At 38.0% G+C, this 23,146-nt stretch overlaps 1 pseudogene; it reads right to left on the bottom strand.

Moving 5' to 3' along the window:
• Nucleotides 1–35: 35 nt before the first annotated feature.
• On the bottom strand, nucleotides 36–19,726 carry LOC140807606 (uncharacterized; annotated as a pseudogene).
• Nucleotides 19,727–23,146: the final 3,420 nt, after the last annotated feature.

Raw genomic sequence — 23,146 nt, 5'->3', positions numbered from 1 at the left:
TCCAGAATTTTGATTCCTCTACATCAAAAAAAGATATATAAGCAATTTATATAGTTATATATTAGTGCAAGCTTTTTTTATACATATTTTTTATTGTATGTGATACCTTGAATTTGAAAACTTTAATATTTGTTCATGTAACAGAGCACTGAGCCCGTGGGCAACCAAATTTGGCCATCCGAGCGCGCCTTCGCTTCCTGAAAAATGGCTTGCTCTTAGCCATCGTTTTCATACGGATTGTTATTTTCACCCAAGTCTTATTTGCGTCCTCGTATATATCTTCAAAATATTGTTCTCTTAGGCTATCCTTAAAGTCATTTCGTTTCTCATCCTTTGAAATTAAGCTCAAGGCAATGTGGGGAAAAATTTAACAATAAACAGATGTTTTATATAAAAAATAGTAGAATGATTTTTTTTATATAAAAAAAAATTTCATCATGAAATTACTTTTAAATTTTGGAACATTATTTTCCAAACAATTTTATATTTGACTTTACAACGGATATTTTAAATAATACTAGTACAACGACGCACGCGTTGCGTGCTTGTACGATATGTTTTTATAATTTATTTGATTTATATTTAAATGAGGATCAAAATATATTTATAAGAAATAATGAGTGACTACATTATAATTTTGATATATGAACTAAAAAATAAATTAAAAAAGAATAAGAGACCCAAGGGTATTTTAGGTATTTTAAAAAACAAACCAAGGAAAGTTACTCTAACCTACTCAGCCTTAATAAATAGTAAGAGATATCTAATCAAGTATCCTATTGTAATCCCAAAAAAAATTTTGAGCATCCAATTATATATATTCTTATACTATGACTCTCATTGCTACAGCTTCAAACAAAAGATATGAAAGGATGTGACCTAGTAACAAGCCGCGAGAGGTCGTCCCTTTGATTGTATTGCCTTGTAACACAAAAGGCTGCAAAGAGGGAGATTCGACTTCGAATCTCTGTATTTGTACTCATTTGTACATGAAGGACCGGCACACTTTTCTCTTGGTGGTGGATAGCTGAAATTTCCAGGAAAACCAGCAAAAAACCAAATCACATAAAGCAAATCTGACACAAACTTGAACCCGAATAATAATATGATTACCAACCATCTTTTGCCAAAGGTTAACCTGATTTGATACCTGCAAGGCTTAGGTTCAAAAATACTTGGGAGGCCAATCTCGTCAGGGAAAGTGACGATGGTCCCTGAAGGTCCCATAATCCATCTAATGACATTGGATGCAATTTTAGCAGAGTTCGAGGTCCTCTCCTGTACCGTGATGCAAGAAAAGGGTGTGAAAACGGGAAGTTTACTAAGATAACGATCATGTTGATGACTATCATGTTACCTGTGCTCGGTTATCCTGTTGTTTCTTGGTTTTCACCCCTCGTTTTTTCCTGCTGGAATCTTGACCCAAGATTTTCCTAATTGCCTCTGCCTATACATTTCAAGCACAATAAACGTGGAAAATGTGGAAGCCAAGACACAAAATGTACAGAAATATGTACCAAAAGATATGAATACAAACCTCAGATTCACGAGCGGCCTTTTCATTTTGCATCCTACGCCTTTTTGTTAGAGTAGATGCCCTGCAAGCCAACGGTTGGCTAGGGAATTTATTGACTCAAGTGAAATAAACAATCTTTATTTTAATATAATTTATTTTTTTAATGGTTTCGTGATACTTTATCTGTATACCCATACAATCAACATAGATAAAGTCCTTGATTATGCTTTAATACAAATGAATCGTAATTCGATGTTGAAACTCATTTGTAAACACTGCATATTCTAAATTCGTTCCTAGTCGATTCAGCCGCCTAAAACATGGATAAAGGTCGCTTGAGCTCGAGACTAGCATCTGTGATGTTGTGTACTGCGTTTCTTAGTAAGGGCATAGAGATGTCCAAACATGCAGATGGGTAATCATATGATGATTATACCGAACAACCCTCCCTCGGACTTTCCAAGTGGTTATCATTCATCGAGAGGATAAGTCCGTGGTTATGATTGTACACCATTAGTCCTTACGACCCGGGACAACACTGAGGCTCTATATGCTAGGGCTATGCTTTGACTCGTTTACCGGCTCCAGGAGAGTCATCAGGTGGCGAGGTTGGGTATAGTTGCGACACATATAGGAGCCAGTGCATTGTAGTCGGGGATTCACCGCTCATGAGATGTATCCCTTATGTGCCATGGCTATTCAAATGTAATAATTAGAAATAGTGGGAGATCAAGACTGGAAGATGGTGGGCCCGATGATCAAGACGAAGACATGTAAAATATTGGAAGCTTTTGTAATAAGTTGCATTTGCATCCCTGCATTCACCTAGGTTTGGACCTGGATCCATGAATGGCTCACATGGATCTAATAGTGTTGGCGATCGATCATCCTTATTTATTGTTGAATGTCATATTATGATATATGCGATATATAGTAGTATGCATGTATGTATATTATTAGATAATATAGTTGCATGAATCCGGCAAACATACAAACTCGTGGCACGCGTTTTTTAAATTAAAATGATGAGACAATTTTAAAATTAAAATCCCTCATTTTGAATATGATTCAAAATTTATATCAAACCGGAAAAGTAAAAATTAAAAGAGTTTAATTTTTCCTTGCCTTCCATCAACCGTGGTTGCATGTTGATCGCTACCCGCGGACAGCGTCTGGCTCATATTATTGGGGAGGCCTGTACGCCGGAAAGCTGTGACTTCCACCGGACATATGATGTGAATTGAGTGGAACTCCCATAACTTCGGCTCATATTATCGGGGGAACTTATGGCGACCGTCTACTACAATTCAATATTGATGGGTTGGTTTGACACGCGAAAATAAACGACGTCATATTATTGGGTCCTTATTAAACGTGAGGCAAAACACGCGGAGGTTGCATAGGGATGCAATTGGACTCTACCTTTTAGAAATTATAATTGGCTGATATTATTCGGGATTATAATTGGCTAATTGGACTCTACGTGCCCACTAAGGAAATACGATTTCTCTTTTTCATCAGAGGGTGGTGAAAATGTCAAAATAGTGGGAGGAAGATTTATAAAATAAAATCCATATTTTATATCTTAAAATTATTTTAAAATAATCAGCAACCATTATTCTGTTTCCGTATCAGTATATTTTCGATTTCGTCACATAATCCAATTTTGTTATGAACAAGCTAACCGAATCTAATTTTCAAGACTGGTTGGGAAAATTGTTCTGAATTCGGAGAAAATGGCATACACACTAATGTCAGTCCTGCTGAACTGACAAAGCATGCAAGATGGTAGGACCATAGTATACAAGCTAAAGTGTAACATGCTCGATTCTAAGTCAAATGAACTGTAGGGACAGTTTGAGGAAATTTTGAATGCTGCTGACATTCGAATGCATGTGCAAGAGTTGCATGGTGCATAAAACTATGCACACCACTTTCAAGGAGCTCATGACTACACGCATGCAAGATAGAGCTTTGGCCCATGAGCGTGGTGTACATATGACTGGGCTTATTGAGAATGTGGTGGGCCTGAAATATGTGATTCCTAACGAGTTACTGGATAACATCAATTTGTTGTCTTTCTCTTCCTCATTTGACGGGAGTTATGGTGAATTGAATAAGATAGATGATAGCCTTGAAGAGCTAGTCATTACGTTTATACCTTATGAGATCACTATAAAATAGAAAATTATTGTTTTTCTAATTGGCTTTTCGTCAGACGAAAAATGGCCCACAAAGTAAGGGAAAGAAATGTTCCGCCCCTCACAAGAAAAAACAAACCCAATAAGAAGCAAACTCCGAAAGACACTTAAAAGGACTACAAAGCCCGATAAGTCAGAACATATTTCACTGCAAGAAGTCCGGACATAAGAAGTTATATGCGCCAGAAATGTTCTGGAAATGATGAATGAATGTCCAAGTAAACAGGATTTCAACAACAAACAAAAGAAAGTTAGATGATCCAAATCCCGCACAAATATGGCACGCTAGACTAGGTCACATTTCTCAAAGAAGGATGCACAAGCTAGTGGGAGAATGCATGTTTGACTTGTCAAACATAAATTCTATACTTACCCGTGAGTCCTGTCTGAAAAGAAAAATGACCAAGACTCCATTCGATGGAAACGTGGAACGTGCGCATGGTCTATTGGATTTGATCCACACAGACAATTTTGGCCCGCTAAGTGTTAGCACAAATATGGGCAATCCTACTTCATTACCTTTACTGATGATCATTCGAGGTATGGGTATGTTTATGAAACACAAATTTGAAGCATTTGAAAGGTTCAAAGAATTCAGATCTGAAGTAGGAAAACAGCTAAAACAAAGTATTAAGACACTTCGATCTGATCGAGATGGAGAATACTTGAGTGCTGAATTTTTGGGTTATCTAAAAGAGAATGTGATTCTCACAGTGGACTCCACCAGCAACACCACAATTGAACGGTGTTTCTGAACATTGTAAGCGAACCTTGTTGGACATGGTTCGATCAATGATGAGATTCACTGAATTGCCTACATTGTTTTGGGGCCTTGCGCTTGAAACCTCGGCAATATTGTTGAATAATGTCTATATTAGAGCAGTGGATAAAACACCATATGAGATATGGATGGGAAAAACTCCCAAATATTCTTACATGAGAATATGGGGATATCCTGCTTACGTGAAGCAGACAGTGGGAGAAAAATTGGATAGTAGATCCACTTTATGCTACTTTGTAGGATATCCAAAGAATTCTGTTGGATATTATTTCTATCTTCCTAATGAAGCAAAATTGTTTGTTTCAAGAAATGCCACCTTTATGGAAAGGGAATTTCTATTAGATAGAAAAAGGCAAGATGATAGAACTTGAAGAAATTCAAGATACTCCCTCAACTATAGTAGTTGAACCTAATCTCCAACAACCAGTAGTTGAAGTACAAGCTCCTAGGAGGTTTGATAGGGTTATTAGACCACCTGCTAGATATACGCTTCTTCATGAACAAGACCATGATGAGTCTTGTGTTGGATATGATCCAACGAACTTTAAGGAAGCAATATCTGATACTGATTCAACCAAATGGCTTGAAGTCATGCAGTCAAAAATGGACTCTATGTATTCAAACCAAGTCTGGACATTGGTGGATCAACCTGAGGGAATCGTTCCCATAGGGTGCAAATGGATCTACAAAAGAAATCTTGGGGCGAATGGGAAGGTAGTGACCTTCAAAGCAAAGTTGGTTGCAAAAGATTATACTCAAAGACAAGGAGTTGACTATGAGAAAACTTTTTCACCAGTTGCTATGTTTAAGTCCATTAGATTACTACAAGCCATAGCATCATGGTATGACTATGAGATATGGCAAATGAATGTAAAGACTGCATTCCTCAATGGAGACATCAAAGAGGAAATTTATATGTCTCAACCTGAGGGATACACATCAGTAGGAAGTGAGCAAACGGTATGCAAACTTCAGAGATCAACATGGTCTCAAGCAGGCATCAAGGAGTTGGAACCTCATATTTGATAGCACTGTCAAAGAGTTTGGTTTTGCTAAGAATCCTGAGGAACCGTGCATGTACAAGAAGGTTAGTGGGAGTGTAGTGACATTCCTAGTACTTTATGTTGATGATATCCTACTCATTGAGAATGATGTAGGATTATTGCAATCAACTAAAGTATGGTTAGGAAGTAAATTCTCTATGAAATACATGGGTGAAGCATCCTATGTATTGGGAATACAAATCTATAGAGATAGATCAAAAAGATGCTGGGGCTCGCCCAAACGATTATCGATATCATTCTAAATAGATTCTCTATAGAAGAGTCCAAGAGAGGATACTTACCAATGTGTCATGGTGTTACTCTATCTAAAGCTATATGTCCCAAAACTGATGAAGAGATAGAGATTATGACACGTATTCCATATGCGTCTGCCATTGATAGTATCATGTATGGTATGATATCGACATGTCCTGATATTGCTTACGCTATGTGTAAGGCTCGAAGATTTAGTTATCATAATCAGATGGATTCGTTGATAATTAAGATGATTGTAGATGTATTTCATTGGACTAGAAAGGAAAGGGAAATGTATAATAAAGATGTGAAAGATAGTCAAAAGAATAAGTAAGGTCTAAGCTATGGCGCACATGCGCGAAGAAATGCGCGCATATGCATGAGAATTCCAGTAGCATTGGCGCATATGCGCGGAAAGAGTGGCGCATATGCGCGACATGTACAGCAGCCTTGGCGCGCGCGAGAGTAGTGGCGCATATGCGCGGAGCGTCCAGAACCATTGGCGCATATGCGCGAGTTTAGTGGCGCATATGCGCGAGTGCTAAATCTGCCGAGACAGTAGGTTCGGCGCATATGCGCGAATAATGCCGCGCATATGCGCGAGACGTGTATTGCAAAGAACAAGCCATGTGTTCGAAACATGCAAAGTATATATATGATTTGCCTCGATTCTTTCCTCCATTTCAGCAGAAGTCTTCGAAAAGGCTGAGGGAGAAGCTTCATTTCTTCTTACTTTCAAATTGTGTTCTTGCAAGATTTAGCAACCCAAATTCAAATCCGATTTCGGTTTTGAGATCCTCTCGGTATTGGCTACACAGTGATGTAAGTTTATTCGATTTCAGTAAGTTTGGAAATTCAGATATTGGGGAAATGAGAATATGATAGTTATATTGTGTTCTTGGCATATTGAGCATGATATATTTGTAAACGGATCAAAGAAAGGATATCATATGCATTTCCTATGAATTTCAGTAAGATTTATGAATTGTTGGGATAGGATTTATTGTGTTTTGGATGGATATTGTATTGGGTTATGAATTAGAATGATTGAGGATGAGATAATGTTGATATCTGTTAAGATTTGGATTGACCGGTATCGAGAATTACGTCGTTATGCCGTCAAATTGTATCAAGATCACGTAGTGACTTGGTTATGTGTTGATTTAGATTAGAAATTGATAGAGTGCGTATTCACATTTCCATTTCAGATTCGTATTGGCGACCGTGACAGCGATTCTACGACGAAAGGTATAGTACATGTTTTGTTTGGGGAATCACGACTCAAATGAGATCACATTTGAGTTTCCCAACCAAAATCACATACTTGTTTTATTGTTCATACCTTGATATGATTATGATTGTTATAGAACTTGTATGCAGATCTTGCTATGCTTTGTTTACAGATCGTGTAGCATTGCATTATGCTTGTTTACAGATTTTGTATTCATGCATTAAGATAGGGCAGTCTGGAGATCAGGCAGACAACTAGATGTTCGGCGATATCTCAGCTTAGGGGAAGATCACCGCCCCTTTGTATACGTGGATACAGATCAGGCCGAAGTCTAGGAATAAGACGTACAGCACCTCGATTGGTAGGGTAGGTGACAGCCAGTGACGTCTTATTCACAACGGGATCCCTAGAGTTCTAGTCGAGTCAAGTCTAGACATGATTAGATTCACATTGCATGATTTTATATGAATGACATTCATATCAGCATGTTTCATGTTTAGATTATTTATATGCATGTTACATGTTTATACTGGGATTTGTTCTCACCGGTTTTCCGGCTGTTGTTATGTCTGTATGTGTGCATAACAACAGGTGGGGCAGGATCTGGGTCGAGACAGAGATGATCGGGATAGCGTGGTGATCTCGGGCGCAGCAGAGGACTAGTGGTTCTTTTGTTAGACTTGTACTACCGGTTGTTTATAGATGGTATTGAATACTAGTTGTAAGAACAAGACTTGTACTTCATGTTTATATTGTATGTTAAGCTAAGAATTATGTTTGTTTAGTTACATTTGATTTAATGTAAAAGCAAAAAAATTTGACCCACATTTTAGAATAATGATCCATTTAATACCAAGAAAAAGAATTAGAGCCCGGGTCCCCACAACAGGTGGTATCAGAGCAGATAGTTCCTTTAGACTGAGATAGGATAGAATGAGCGGGGTAGATCGAGTCTTCTTCCTTGCTTGATGACGTGCTAGCATGATTATTGCTTTCCTTATTACATGTTGTTGTTATTTGATTTCTTTCAGCATGTGATTTACTGAATCAGAACTGATTCTAGATCAGAGGTAAGTGACTAGAGGATGGCTGAGACAGTAGTATATCTTGTTTACTAATCCGTTGGTTCATTAGATATGCCTCCTAGAAGAGCAGCCGTACCTCTACGACCAGCAGCGCCAGAACAGGGGAGCACATCCGGAGATCCTATGGATGTTACGGCGACCCCTATGGAGACGTTGCTGAAGCGATTCCAATCCTTTCGACCTCCCACATTAAAAGGTACCGAGAATGCCATCGAGTGTGAAAGCTGGCTTGAGGATATTGAAATGCTATTCGACTCTTTGAAGTACAGTGACGAGAAGAGAATAAAGCTAATTGGCCATCAATTGCAAGATATAGCCAAGAATTGGTGGTTGAACATTAGGAGAGCTTTAGAGCAGCGGGGTACCGAGATTACGTGGAAGGGATTCAAGACGGAGTTCTATTTACGGTTCTTTCCCATCTCCTACCGTAAAGACAAAGGTGCTGAATTTGCCAATCTGAGGCAAGGGCAACTGAACATCGAAGAGTACGTCGCTAAATTTTCCTCTCTGCTTCGTTTTGCACCCCATGTTTCAGGAAATGATGAGGCCATGGCAGATCAGTTTATAAATGGCCTGAATCCAGATATCTTTACGTTGGTCAATACTGGGAGACCCGATAATTTCTCGGATGCATTGAATCGAGCCAAAGGTGCAGAAGCAGGATTGTTGAGGCAGCGGACTGCTCCTTATGTTGCTCCGATACCGAGACCGCCATTACCTACATCCCAAACTCCTCCTCCAAGATTTGATAGTGGCGGTAGTAGCAGTGGCAGAAAGGAACAGCTGAAGGCGAAGGGGAAACAGTTTAAGCGACCTGGGAGCAGTTCGTCCAGCTCCAGCGGATCAAGACAGACTGGTTTTGATCAAAGTTCAAGGACTTCAGGTGTCTACTGTAATTCTTGTGGAGGTAGGCATGCGACTGAACAGTGCCAAGGAGTTACAGGCCGATGTAACATTTGTAGGCAGCCGGGGCATTTTGCCAAAGTCTGTCCTCAGAGGAGTGTACAGCAAGGCCAGAGTGGAAGAGCATCCGGGTCAGTACCTCAGTTTGAGCGGCAGGCATCATCGGTCCACTCCTTTCAGCCTCCACCAGCACAGACCCAACCCAGAGCTCGAGGTAGTCAGACGGTGAGTCAACCTCCGAGGCAACAGGCCCAAGTGTTTGCATTGACCGAAGAGCAAGCACAAGATGCACCAGATGATGTTATAGCAGGTAACTGCTCTCTTTATGGTTATCCTGCTTATATCTTGATAGATACAGGTGCATCGCATACATTCATTTCAGAGCGATTTGCATTGTTGCATTCTTTGCCTGTTGAGTCTTTGCTAGATGTTGTGTCTATTAATTCTCCGTTGGGAAGTGGATTGATATCTATAACTACGGTTAGACATTGCATTCTACAGTTTGAGGGGCATGAAATTGACCTAGAGTGTATAGTGTTGGGTCTAGCTGATTTTGATTGTATAGTCGGTATTGACATGCTAACAAAGTACAGAGCTACCGTGGATTGTTTCCACAAGATTGTCAGATTCAGACCCGAGATGACAGACGAGTGGAAATTCTACGGGAAGGGTTCCAGATCTCGGATTCCCTTGATTTCGGCTCTTACTATGAACAGATTGTTACAGAAAGGAGCAGATGGTTTCTTTATTTATGCTGTAGATATGCAGAAGTCGAGCCCGGCGTTGGCAGATATACCAGTAGTGCGGGAATTTCCAGATATTTTTCCAGATGAGATCCCAGGATTACCTCCGGTTCGTGAGGTAGATTTCAGTATTGATCTTACACCAGGTACCGTCCCTATTTCGAGAGCTCCGTATAGGATGGCACCCATCGAACTAAAAGAATTGAAAACACAATTAGAAGATCTTCTGGCCAAGGGATATATCAGACCTAGTGTATCTCCTTGGGACGCTCCGGTGTTGTTTGTGCGGAAGAAAGACGGTTCGATTCGATTGTGTATAGATTATAGGCAACTGAACAAGGCAACGATCAAGAATAAATATCCTTTGCCTAGGATTGATGATTTATTTGATCAGGTGCAGGGATCCTCTGTGTATTCTAAGATTGATTTGCGTTCTGGATATCATCAGCTTCGAGTTCGAGATGTAGATATACCGAAGACAGCATTTCGAACCAGGTATGGACATTACGAATTTATTGTCATGCCTTTTGGTTTAACCAATGCTCCTGCGGTATTTATGGGCTTGATGAACCAAGTGTTTCAGAGATATCTAGATGAATTTGTGATTGTCTTCATTGATGATATTTTGGTGTATTCGAATAATAGAAATGAGCATGCAGAGCATCTCAGAATTGTGTTGCAGACACTGAGAAATGAGAGATTGTATGCTAAATTGTCAAAGTGTGAGTTTTGGTTGAATCGAGTTGTATTCTTGGGGCATATCATTTCTGGAGATGGTATTTCTGTTGATCCAGGTAAAGTGGAAGCTGTGATCAGTTGGTCGAGACCGACTTCTGTACCAGAAATACGCAGTTTCATGGGCCTAGCCGGATACTACAGAAGATTTATCAAAGATTTCTCCAGTATTGCAAAGCCAATAACTCAATTGACGCAAAAGAATGCACCATTTGTTTGGTCAGAGGAGTGTGAGTCTAGCTTTGTTGAATTGAAGAAAAGGCTGACCAGTGCTCCAGTACTGACGATACCTTCAGGTACGGGTGATTTCGTTGTATATTGTGATGCTTCTCATAGAGGTTTGGGATGTGTTCTTATGCAGCGAGGCCATGTGATCGCATACGCCTCGAGACAATTGAAGCCACATGAGGTACGATACCCCATTCATGATCTGGAATTGGCGGCTATCGTATTTGCATTAAAGATTTGGCGTCATTATCTCTACGGCGAAAAATTTGAGATATTCTCCGATCACAAGAGTCTAAAGTACCTATTCTCTCAATCAGAACTGAATATGAGGCAGCGTAGATGGCTAGATCTTCTGAAAGACTTTGACTGTGAAATCAAATATTATCCACGGAAGTCAAATGCAGCAGCAGATGCCTTGAGTCGTAAGGTATGTTCTTTGTCCTTATCGACGATAGGTGTTAACAAGTTAGTTGAAAATTGTTGTACATCTGGATTAGAATTTGATACAGATAGTAAGCCACTGCGACTTTTTACGATCCAAGTTGAGCCCAATTTGATTATGAGGATCAAGGAAGCACAAAGAACCGATCAGAATGTGCAGAAATCAATCCAAATGGTCAGATCAGGGCATATATCAGAATATCAGGTACGAGATCATGTGTTATACGTGAATAACCGTCTAGTTGTGCCAGATGTTGCAGATTTGAGATAGCAGATTCTGACAGAGGCACATTGTAGTCGGTTCAGCATTCATCCGGGTGGCAGGAAGATGTACAATGACTTGAAGACACAGTTCTGGTGGAAGCAAATGAAGTCAAACATTGCCGAATTTGTGTCTAAGTGTTTGAACTGCCAACAGGTGAAAACTGAGAGGAAGAAGCCTGGTGGATTACTTCAGAGTTTAGCCATTCCAGAATGGAAATGGGATCACATTTCCATGGATTTTGTGACGAAGTTACCACGATCATCCAAAGGCTGTGATGCGATTTGGGTCATTATTGACAGATTGACCAAATCTGCATGTTTCATCCCATACAGAATGACGTATAGACAGGATCAGATGGCGGAGATTTATATTCGAGAGGTAGTCAGATTACATGGAGTGCCGAAGTCTATCGTATCAGATCGTGATCCACGATTCACTTCACACTTCTGGCACAGTTTACAGCAGGCCTTAGGTACGACATTACACCTGAGTACTGCTTACCATCCTCAGACAGACGGACAGTCAGAACGGACTATCCAAACATTAGAGGATATGTTGAGAGCCGTCGTGCTAGATTTTGGCATTGGTTGGCAAGAGTCTCTACCTCTTTGCGAATTCTCTTACAATAATAGCTATCAGACGAGTATCGAGATGGCACCGTTTGAAGCTTTGTATGGCAAGAAGTGCAGATCTCCGCTATATTGGGATGACGTTTCAGAAGTACCAGAACTTGGGCCAGATACGATTCGTGACATGACAGAGAAGGTGAAACTCATTCAGAAGAGGATGAAGACAGCACAAGATCGACAAGCAAAGTATGCCAATATCAGACGTAGACCGTTAGTATTTGAGGCGGGAGATAGAGTATTCTTAAAGATTTCTCCTTTCAGAGGCGTTGTAAGGTTTGGCAAACGCGAGAAACTATCTCCTCGATACATTGGTCCTTACGAGATTCTTGAGAAGATTGGCGATCGAGCTTATCGACTTGCACTTCCTCCTTCTCTATCTGGGATACATGATTTCTTCCATGTATCAATGTTGCGTAAGTATATGCCAGATGTTTCTCATGTCATTCAACCTGACGAAGCTGAACTTGATCAGACATTGAGCTATGTGGAACAACCGATACAGATTCTTGATCGGAAAGAAAAGAAACTCAGAACGAAGAATATTCCCCTAGTGAAAGTCCAATGGAGTCGTCACGGCGCTGAAGAAGCGACATGGGAGACAGAAGCCAACATGCGACAGAAACACCCCGAATTATTTCAATAATGTAAGTATTGATCTAACTTTGATATTATTACTTTTGATGCTTTCATTGATAGAATGATATGCGATTTCGAGGGCGAAATCATTTCTTAGAGGTGGAGAAATGTAAGGCTCGAAGATTTAGTTATCATAATCAGATGGATTCGTTGATAATTAAGATGATTGTAGATGTATTTCATTGGACTAGAAAGGAAAGAGAAATGTATAATAAAGATGTGAAAGATAGTCAAAAGAATAAGTAAGGTCGAAGCTATGGCGCACATGCGCGAAGAAATGCGCGCATATGCATGAGAATTCCAGTAGCATTGGCGCATATGCGCGGAAAGAATGGCGCATATGCGCGACATGTACAGCAGCCTGGGCGCATATGCGCGAGAGTAGTGGCGCATATGCGCGGAGCGTCCAGAACCATTGGCGCATATGCGCGAGTTTAGTGGCGCATATGCGCGAGTGCTAAATCTGCCGAGATAGTAGGTTCGGCGCATATGCGCGAATAATGCCGTGCATATGCGCGAGACGTGTATTGCAAAGAACAAGCCATGTGTTCGAAACATGCAAAGTATATATATGATTTGCCTCGATTCTTTCCTCCATTTTAGCAGAAGTCTTCGAAAAGGCTGAGGGAGAAGCTTCATTTCTTCTTACTTTCAAATTGTGTTCTTGCAAGATTTAGCAACCCAAATTCAAATCCGATTTCGGTTTTGAGATCCTCTCGGTATTGGCTACACAGTGATGTAAGTTTATTCGATTTCAGTAAGTTTTGAAATTCAGATATTGGGGAAATGAGAATATGATAGTTATATTGTGTTCTTGGCATATTGAGCATGATATATTTGTAAACGGATCAAAGAAAGGATATCATATGCATTTCCTATGAATTTCAGTATGATTTATGAATTGTTGGGATATGATTTATTGTGTTTTGGATGGATATTGTATTGGGTTATGAATTAGAATGATTGAGGATGAGATAATGTTGATATCTGTTAAGATTTGGATTGACCGGTATCGAGAATTACGTCGTTATGCCGTCAAATTGTATCAAGATCACGTAGTGACTTGGTTATGTGTTGATTTAGATTAGAAATTGATAGAGTGCGTATTCACATTTCCATTTCAGATTCGTATTGGCGACCGTGACAGCGATTCTACGACGAAAGGTATAGTACATGTTTTGTTTGGGGAATCACGACTCAAATGAGATCACATTTGAGTTTCCCAACCAAAATCACATACTTGTTTTATTGTTCATACCTTAATATGATTATGATTGTTATAGAACTTGTATGCAGATCTTGCTATGCTTTGTTTACAGATCGTGTAGCATTGCATTATGCTTGTTTACAGATTTTGTATTCATGCATTAAGATAGGGCAGTCTGGAGATCAGGCAGACTACTAGATGTTCGGCGATATCTCAGCTTAGGGGAAGATCACCGCCCCTTTGTAGACGTGGATACAGATCAGGCCGAAGTCTAGGAATAAGACGTACAGCACCTCGATTGGTAGGGTAGGTGACAGCCAGTGACGTCTTATTCACAACGGGATCCCTAGAGTTCTAGTCGAGTCGAGTCTAGACATGATTAGATTCACATTGCATGATTTTATATGAATGACATTCATATCAGCATGTTTCATGTTTAGATTATTTATATGCATGTTACATGTTTATACTGGGATTTGTTCTCGCCGGTTTTCCGGCTGTTGTTATGTCTGTATGTGTGCATAACAACAGGTGGGGCAGGATCTGGGTCGAGACAGAGATGATCGGGATAGCGTGGTGATCTCGGGCGCAGCAGAGGACTAGTGGTTCTTTTGTTAGACTTGTACTACCGGTTGTTTATAGATGGTATTGAATACTAGTTGTAAGAACAAGACTTGTACTTCATGTTTATATTGTATGTTAAGCTAAGAATTATGTTTGTTTAGTTACATTTGATTTAATGTAAAAGCAAAAAAATTTGACCCACATTTTAGAATAACGATCCATTTAATCCCAAGAAAAAGAATTAGAGCCCGGGTCCCCACACTATGAGTGTTACAAGCAGGTATCAGGCGAACCCTGGTCCTATGCATAGGAAGGCCGTGAAAGATATTCTTAAGTACTTGAGAAGTACTAAGAATTTGTTCATGGTCTATGTGGGTGGAGAATTGAAATTGGAAGGCTACACTGATTCTAGTTTTCAATGTGACGTAGATGATTCGAAATCGACCTCTGGTTTTATATTCATGCTATATGGTGCGGATGTCTCTTGGAAATGTTCCAAGCAAGACACCGTTGCGGATTCCACCACTGAAGCTGAATACATTATTGCATCTGATGCAGCCAAAGAGGTAGTTTGGATGAGGAATTTTGTCCAAGAGTTGGGCGTTATTCCTAATGGAGTTGATCCAGTCTCGTTGTACTGCGACAACACTGGTGCCATTGCGCAAGCAAAGGAACCAAAGTCTCATCAGCGATCCAAACATGTACTGAGGAAGTTCCACATCATACGGGAGATTGTGGGAAGAGGAGACATATCAGTCGAAAGACTCCCCTCTGCAGATAATGTTGCTGATCCACTTACAAAGCTCTTGCCATGACCATTGTTTGAAAAGCATCGCGAAGCAATGGGATTAAGGGTAGTTGGCTCTAGGGCAAGTGGGAGATTGTTAGAGTAGATGCCCTGCAAGCCAACGGTTGGCTAGGGAATTTATTGACTCAAGTGAAATAAACAATCTTTATTTTAATATAATTTATTTTTTTAATGGTTTCGTGATACTTTATCTGTATACCCATGCAATCAGCATAGATAAAGTCCTTGATTATGCTTTAATACAAATGAATCGTAATTCGATGTTGAAACTCATTTGTAAACACTGCATATTCTAAATTCGTTCCTAGTCGATTCAGCCGCCTAAAACATGGATAAAGGTCACTTGAGCTCGAGACTATCATCTGTGATGTTGTGTACTGCGTTTCTTAGTAAGGGCATAGAGATGTCCAAACATGCAGATGGGTAATCATATGATGATTATACCGAACAACCCTCCCTCGGACTTTCCAAGTGGTTATCATTCATCGAGAGGATAAGTCCGTGGTTATGATTGTACACCATTAGTCCTTACGACCCGGGACAACACTGAGGCTCTATATGCTAGGGCTATGCTTTGACTCGTTTACCGGCTCCAGGAGAGTCATCAGGTGGCGAGGTTGGGTATAGTTGCGACACATATAGGAGCCAGTGCATTGTAGTCGGGGATTCACCGCTCACCTACGGGTGTGGATATCCTATGTGATCTAATGAAATAATAGTGCATGGAATCTCTGGCCAGAGTACGAGATGTATGTTGGAGAAGGAGTTCTCCAAATAGTGCACGCGATGCCACTATTATAGTTATCACATAGTTATCGAATTAATATGCAACCCTCGATGAACCAATGGTTGCAGATTCGATCGGGATATATGAGATGAAGGGACCGTACTGTACGTTAATCATAATCGACTGGTTCTTGCAGGCACTATCAGTGATACCTAGGGGATCATGGGGCGATGCTACTAGACGCTCTTACCATGATCCGATGGGTGCAATCAGAAATGAGTTCTGACATTCTTGATCAAGGTGTTGATGAAAAGAATGGGGCTAACTAGGGTAAGCCCGAATAAAGGATTATGTCCTGAATCACAAAGAGTTGTGAACCCACGGCTAGCTGTATCCTTGAACCATTGAGGGTCACACAAGTATTGGATCGTTTGTTCCCGTTGAGAGAATAAATTCAAGAAATTGAATTTATATTATATAGTAAATTCAAAGTGTTGAATTTATGATAATTAAATTTTGAGAGAATAAATTCAAGTAGTTGAATTTAATTTATTAAACTCAAATGTTGGGTTTATTAAATATTAAATTTTGGAGGTGATAAAAATTCAAGGAGTTGAATTTATAATTTAAATAATAGATTCAAATGTTGAATTTATAATGTATTTAATTTATTAAGCTCAAAAGTTGAGTTGATTAATTAATAAATTAAATATGATGGATAATATGTTTAATGGGCTTGTAGGGGTATAAGTCCAACATATTAAATAATTAAAGTTTTAATGGACTTTGATTAAATTAATTAAACTATTTAGACTAGCCCAATTAATTAAATCAAGCTCATTAATGTTAATTATGTAAGTAGATGAGCTAAACCTTAGCCTCCAAGAGACCACAAGTTTTCGAAAATGTTTCGGTAAATTGGAAAGGAAAAGATTTGGTATGCAATCAAATTATTTCATTGACTTAATTAATTAAATTAATTAAGAAAATGAATAATTAGTATTTAAAATAAGGATTTGTTTATCCTTAAGAGATTGCATCAAATCATGAGAATGAGATTCTCAATTTTAAAAAACCCCCTTTTCGGCACTTCCAAGAAGTGGATTTTTGGTTCTCGAGAATTCCTTCTCAAAAGCATGAACATTCGGCCACCTTGATATTTTTAAGGGTTTGAGCCGCCTCTCAATTATTTTATCTCCTACGAAAAACTTCTTTTAATTCTCTAGTGCGAGTTAGAAGAGGAACAAATCATCTAGTCGTGGACCTGATTAGAAGAAAGGAGTCTCTTGAAGAAAGTTCGTAGGGATTCATCAAGAGCTATATCTGTCTTTACCAGATCAGTTGGTGCCACGTGATTTATTCACAAAAGGTATAAATTTCTAAACATCCTATGAATATTGATTATGAAAATCATACGAGCGTCCAAATAAAATATATTTTGATTGTCAAAATAAAATAAAAATTTTAAAACTTCCGCTGCGTTTGGGCGTGTAGAAAACCAGATCCAACACTTTTAGCAGCCTCAGCTCTTTTCATTTGCTGCTCCACTTCAGAGAGTTGCTCGTTTTGCTCTGCCGGAAAAGTAACTTACAATAATAGCAGTACATTTACCATAAAATAATTATGGAACGAGCAAATTTATCCAGTGCAACAACAAGTTTTGCTCACTTCTTGATGTGGCAGGTGACAAGGTTGGAAAATGAGTTGGAACAGCACCTAAATCAGGTGAAACGTCTCTACCAGTCAGAATAGCCCTCCTACGTGTAGTTATTGAGCTTTCCATATTGGAATATTTCGATACTTCAATTGATTCCTGTCTCTAATTCTTGTTCTTTAGATCAGTCTCACAGTCAAATACTGAATCCTTATCTTCCAAATAATCAGGCACTTCAAATGATCTAGGAAGTTGGGAATTCATACTTTCTTTACGTAGATTTGAAGACTCGTATTGTCCGATAACTGTCTCATATCCGTACGTATGCATACCTGTTACTCTAGATATCTTCCGCATTTGCTTGCCTATAGTCTTATCTTCATATTTTGTATTAGAGCAAACTGAAATATTTGAAATTTTCAGCTTTTGAAGGTACCGAATCTCATCATCATCTTCATCATTATACAATTCATCAAAAACATATTTCTTAGTAACAAATTTCCTTTCACATGATCGTTCATGCTTTGAACCTTGCTCGACAGACTCCCCAGTCATGTCTAGCCCAGATGAATCCATTTTTTCAAAACTAAAACCAATTTTGGAAAAATCTTTCCACGGCACGCCACACAAGCCTACTTTGTCTCCCATAAAGCAGATATCTGAGTTTTCCTGCTCATTAATGAAAGTACTTTTATGATTCAATGATTGAACTAAATGGAATCAAAATCAAATACTTCCAGCAAATTAAGAAGAATTTATATCAAAGGCTACGCTTCTGAACATGAAACACATGATATTAAAACGGAATTTCAGGGGATGGAAAAGCAGCTTTGAGTAAGATAATAAAAAAAAAAGACCTTATAAAATAAACTAGCAGGAAAAAATTTACATTCCAACAAATGGGAAAATTAGTCAAAGCAGTGTCATAAACTACAAAATTACACCTTAAAAATTATATCAAAACAACCAATTTATGTGGGAGCTGACAGAATCTTGTTGTCATTCAGTTATTTTTAGGTTATTCAGGAATTGGAGCCATTAGCAAATGAAATCAAAGTTCCACGAAAGAGAAAACAAAACCTAGGATTAAGCTTACGAGAAGAATAAACGGCCTCTGAATGAGAAGACTTCATATTGGAAGTTCCAGATATAGAAGAACCATCCAAGCTCTCCCTTGCATGAATTGTATGCGTAACGCCCCCAAGCTTAAGTTTGACCACCTTGAATTTTCTCTGGTTCCCAATTCCATCATATGCTGATCCTGGTTGCCCAGATTCATTAACTTCTCCATCTTCATCACCACTCTTTAAAACTATTTCAGCATTAGCAAGATTAGCATATGATAATCTAGAATTATGCTGATCTGAATTCAAGTCCTTGGTACTGTCTTCAATCAGGGCGCCCCTGGTTTAGTCAGATGGTGTTGATGAAAGAGAAACAGAATGGCACTCTTGAGGGGACTCTGATTCAGGACGGCGATTCAAATTGCTCCTCTGCTTTCTAGAAGTTTTGGAGATAGTACTTAGCCCCGAACCTCCCGAATTATCCATCTTCTGGGAAAAAGTAAACCAGAAAAGTTAACAGTTTCATTTTCTCAACGTAAACCAAAAGGATATGAGACAAGTTGCAATTACAAAATTTAATTCACGAACCAACACCAAGTGATTTCATTAGTCCACCCAAATTGTGACCAAAAAAACTAAAAGGAATATTGGTCAGCGTTGATGATAATATTGAGTAATAAAAAAAACATGACCACAGAGTGCCCAACATTTATTTAAAAAATAGTAACATGTGATACTATTACAGAAAGTCCTCAAATAAAAGGAACAGAAACTTGATAAACATCAAACATTAGAAAATATAAGTAACAAAGCTTAGCAAATGGACGCAGACTCATCAAATGGGTTGATGGAAAGACAAATATCGAGCAAAATCAAGAACTCTCAACTCAAAAACTGATTTCAGGATATCATCAAAACAAAGGGCATCGGTCAAATAGGAAAAGTAAATGGCAAGAAGCTCATTCACAAGAACCAATGCAACAGATTACACATACAACTAGCCCAATATGCCAATGAGCCATAATTAACATCCAACAACCTTTATGTTGGTAGAAAATGAATAACAGTGCATTTTAGGAATATAATTTGAATTTCACGAGTAGCTGTGTAATTTTTTTTAAAGATCGAACTCTATATGTAATTTTTTTACATATATATGACATTCACACAAGCTTTTTGGTTCTCAAAAGATTTTTAGTTTTCTATAAATACATGATTGAAAGCTTAATGCAGAAGAAACTTGAGAAACAAGACAACCAACAAATTAGGATTTTCTTTAGTTTTTATTGGTTTAAGGTTAGAACTTATGTTAGTTTTATTCATCATCATGTTTTTGGTTTTTCAGAGGTTATACTTCAAAATATTTTTTGGAATTGTTGTTAGTTATTGTACGTTTGTGCAAGTTTATGAGTGATTTTTGTTTGTGGTTTGTTATTTTAATGCATTGTCAATATATCACTTTTTTGTTGTATAGCTTAGTATTCTGCTGTTATAGTATTGTTGTACTTGATGTAATCGATTTGTTCTGTTTTTTTTTAAATTTTTTCTAGTTTCTCTTCGATTTATATTGGTTTCATCGAATCATGTTGGTTCTATTCGAGCTTTGTTGTACTTTAGTGTTGTTATTAAATCATATGTTATCACTGATTTTACTTTGTCGGTATTGTATTTTGATTATATAGTCTTATTTCTATACTATTAGTGGATTTATAAATACTTTTATTAGTTTTGGTGAACATTTTATGAATAAGTTTATGAACAACATTTTTTTTAGTTTTTGTGTGATTTTTTTTTTATAATTTTGTGTTCAGTAAAAATTTTTTCTTTTATGAAATTTTTATCCATTTAGTTGATGCATGTTTTTGTTTGATTTCTTGGAGAAATGGAATATGGATCTGGATTATCAAATTTTTCATTCCTGGGTAGCTGAGAGTACAAAAATTAGCTCTATATGATTTCAATCTTTAATAGCTTCTGTCTAACAGAGTTGTTTCTTAATTTTGGGAGAAAATGTACGGAGATTCCCAACAAAATATTATCTTGCAGTATCTAGCCCACCATCAGAAGATGTATGTGATGTTGAATGACGATGATGACGTCCGTATCATGACCCATCTTCACACATCTATGAGACTGACAATAATTAACACGAGAGCAGTGAGAAAATATCAAATAGGAGGCCATAATATTGGGATATAAAAACTCATGTCTTAGTTTTGACTTTCCACACGGTTTTTGTTGATGTTTTCTTTTTGTTTTTCTAGGTAATGTATTTCGAAAGTGAAACCACTTATGATAACATTTTTATTGTATTTTTCATGGAGATCTGTTGTGAATGTGCTTCTTGTGAATCTAGATTATGTGTCAATTATATTTTTCAATTAACTGGTCATTTGCATTGTTATTTAGAACATAAATATTATTTAACATATGTTATAGTAATAATTTCTTAAAATGTACAAAATGTAGGTGTTTAAAAAATTTTACATTACTTAAAATATGGCTGAATCTAAAAATGACACAATGAGTAGTAATGACAGTCATCTTCAAGTTGGTTTCTTAAAAATTTCCATAGACGTTTGGAGTAATTGCATCCGTGGAAAGGGTCAAATATTCAAGGGTGCTGCTGAATTTCGAGTTTGTGTTAAAAATTATGCAATTGCATGAGACCTTCTTTTTCGTACATAAAGAATGATAATGAGAAGGTTACTCTCGTATGTGTGTAAAAAACTGTTCTTGGAGAATTTATACTTCAAGACACAATTCTGACAATCTTTTTGGCATTATAAATTGTAATATAATCCATACAAGTATATATGAAAATCTACGTAGTAGGGTGTATTCTAAAGCTGATGCTGCCTGGGTTTCCAATGTTGTGATGGAGAGATTGAGGGGAGAGCCGTCGTATAGACCATGCATGATGTTGGAAGACATAAAAGGGATTATGGGGTCGAGCTCAATTACCACAATTTTTGGAAAGGGAAAGATTTGGCTATGCATGACATTCATGGCGTAGATGATGGGTATTATGATAGATTAAGATGATATTATAGTGCCATCAAAGAAACTAATCCTAGAAGTATTGTTGAGTGTGAAATTGACATTTGTAGTAATAAATTTAAATTATTATTCATTTGTTTCAATGCTTATGCAGCTGGTTTTGTCACTGGATGTAGTCCCTTGGTTTTCTTGGATGACACTCATATAAAGAATAAATAGAAGGGAATTATTTTGGTTGCTATTGCAAAAGATGCAAAAGATGATCTTTTTACATTAGCATATTCAGTTGTGGATGCTGAAAATGATGATAATTGGAGATGATTTTGTTTCCAACTTAAAGGTGCTTTGATTTTACATACCTCTATGGGGTTCAATGAGTACACTTTTTTCTCTGATAGGCATCCCAGAATAATCAAGGCTATTGAGTTAATATTCCCATGCAGTCATCATGCGTATTGTCTGCGTCATTTGGTAGATAATTTCGTGAAACAGATTTGTAAGTAAATATATATATTTCTGTTGGGAAACATTTTTTTAAAATATTATTATATGTATTCTGTTTTTTAATATTTTATCTTTTTTTCAAAATATAGATAGTGCGAAGATACTCACTTCACAAGAAGAAACACTGGTCACCTGTGTTCAAAAAAGCTGCATATGCCCCATCAAGGCAGGAGTTTGAAATGCATATTAACAATATAATATCGTCAATGTCACTTGCCATAGACTTTATAGTCAATTCCTCTCTAGAAAGTTGGGCAAATGCATGGTTTCTTGGAAATCGGCTAGTTTAATTGTAAAGGCCCGAAAATACTTGCTTTGAAAATTTGCGGAAAATTAAAATTTTCTTTTTAAAAGAACTTAAATGGCCTCATTCATAAAATCACTGATGAATCAAGTTCAATGTTCAAAATATAGCAGCGGAAGAAAATAAAGTTTGCCAAAAATCACAATTTAAAAATATCCAACGACTGATAAAATGTTTTCGGAATAAAATAACAACTGCTGCACTGAGGTCCTCGGGTGCCACTACTGCCGACCCAAGCTGGCTCACTGGTCCCTGCCCTCGGCCCTGGCCTCATCAGTACCTACAACAATCAAGTCTAGTGAGCCTAAAGACTCAGAATGCAAATATCGTAGGTAACGAATAAATGCTACAATAAAATTTGCGTGGGATAAAATATCATGTCATGAGGCATGCTGAAAATAATCCGTACTGAGCAATTATAATACGTGCATAACTGAACCGATAATCACAGTAAAAATGTTTGCTCCTTGGAGCCCTGTACTGAAATAACTGGTAAAATTTTTCTGTTGAGATTATGTTTTACGCCTGTGGCCACTGCACTAAGCTGAAACTGATCGGTAACTGGCTACCGGGGAGGCTGAAACTGAACTGATCTGGCCGGTCACTGGCGACCGGGTGGTAC

The sequence above is a fragment of the Primulina eburnea genome, chromosome 1 (genome assembly GCF_022965805.1).
Source record: "Primulina eburnea isolate SZY01 chromosome 1, ASM2296580v1, whole genome shotgun sequence".
Classification (NCBI taxonomy): domain Eukaryota; kingdom Viridiplantae; phylum Streptophyta; class Magnoliopsida; order Lamiales; family Gesneriaceae; genus Primulina; species Primulina eburnea.
This window is presented reverse-complemented; position numbering and strand designations above follow the sequence as displayed.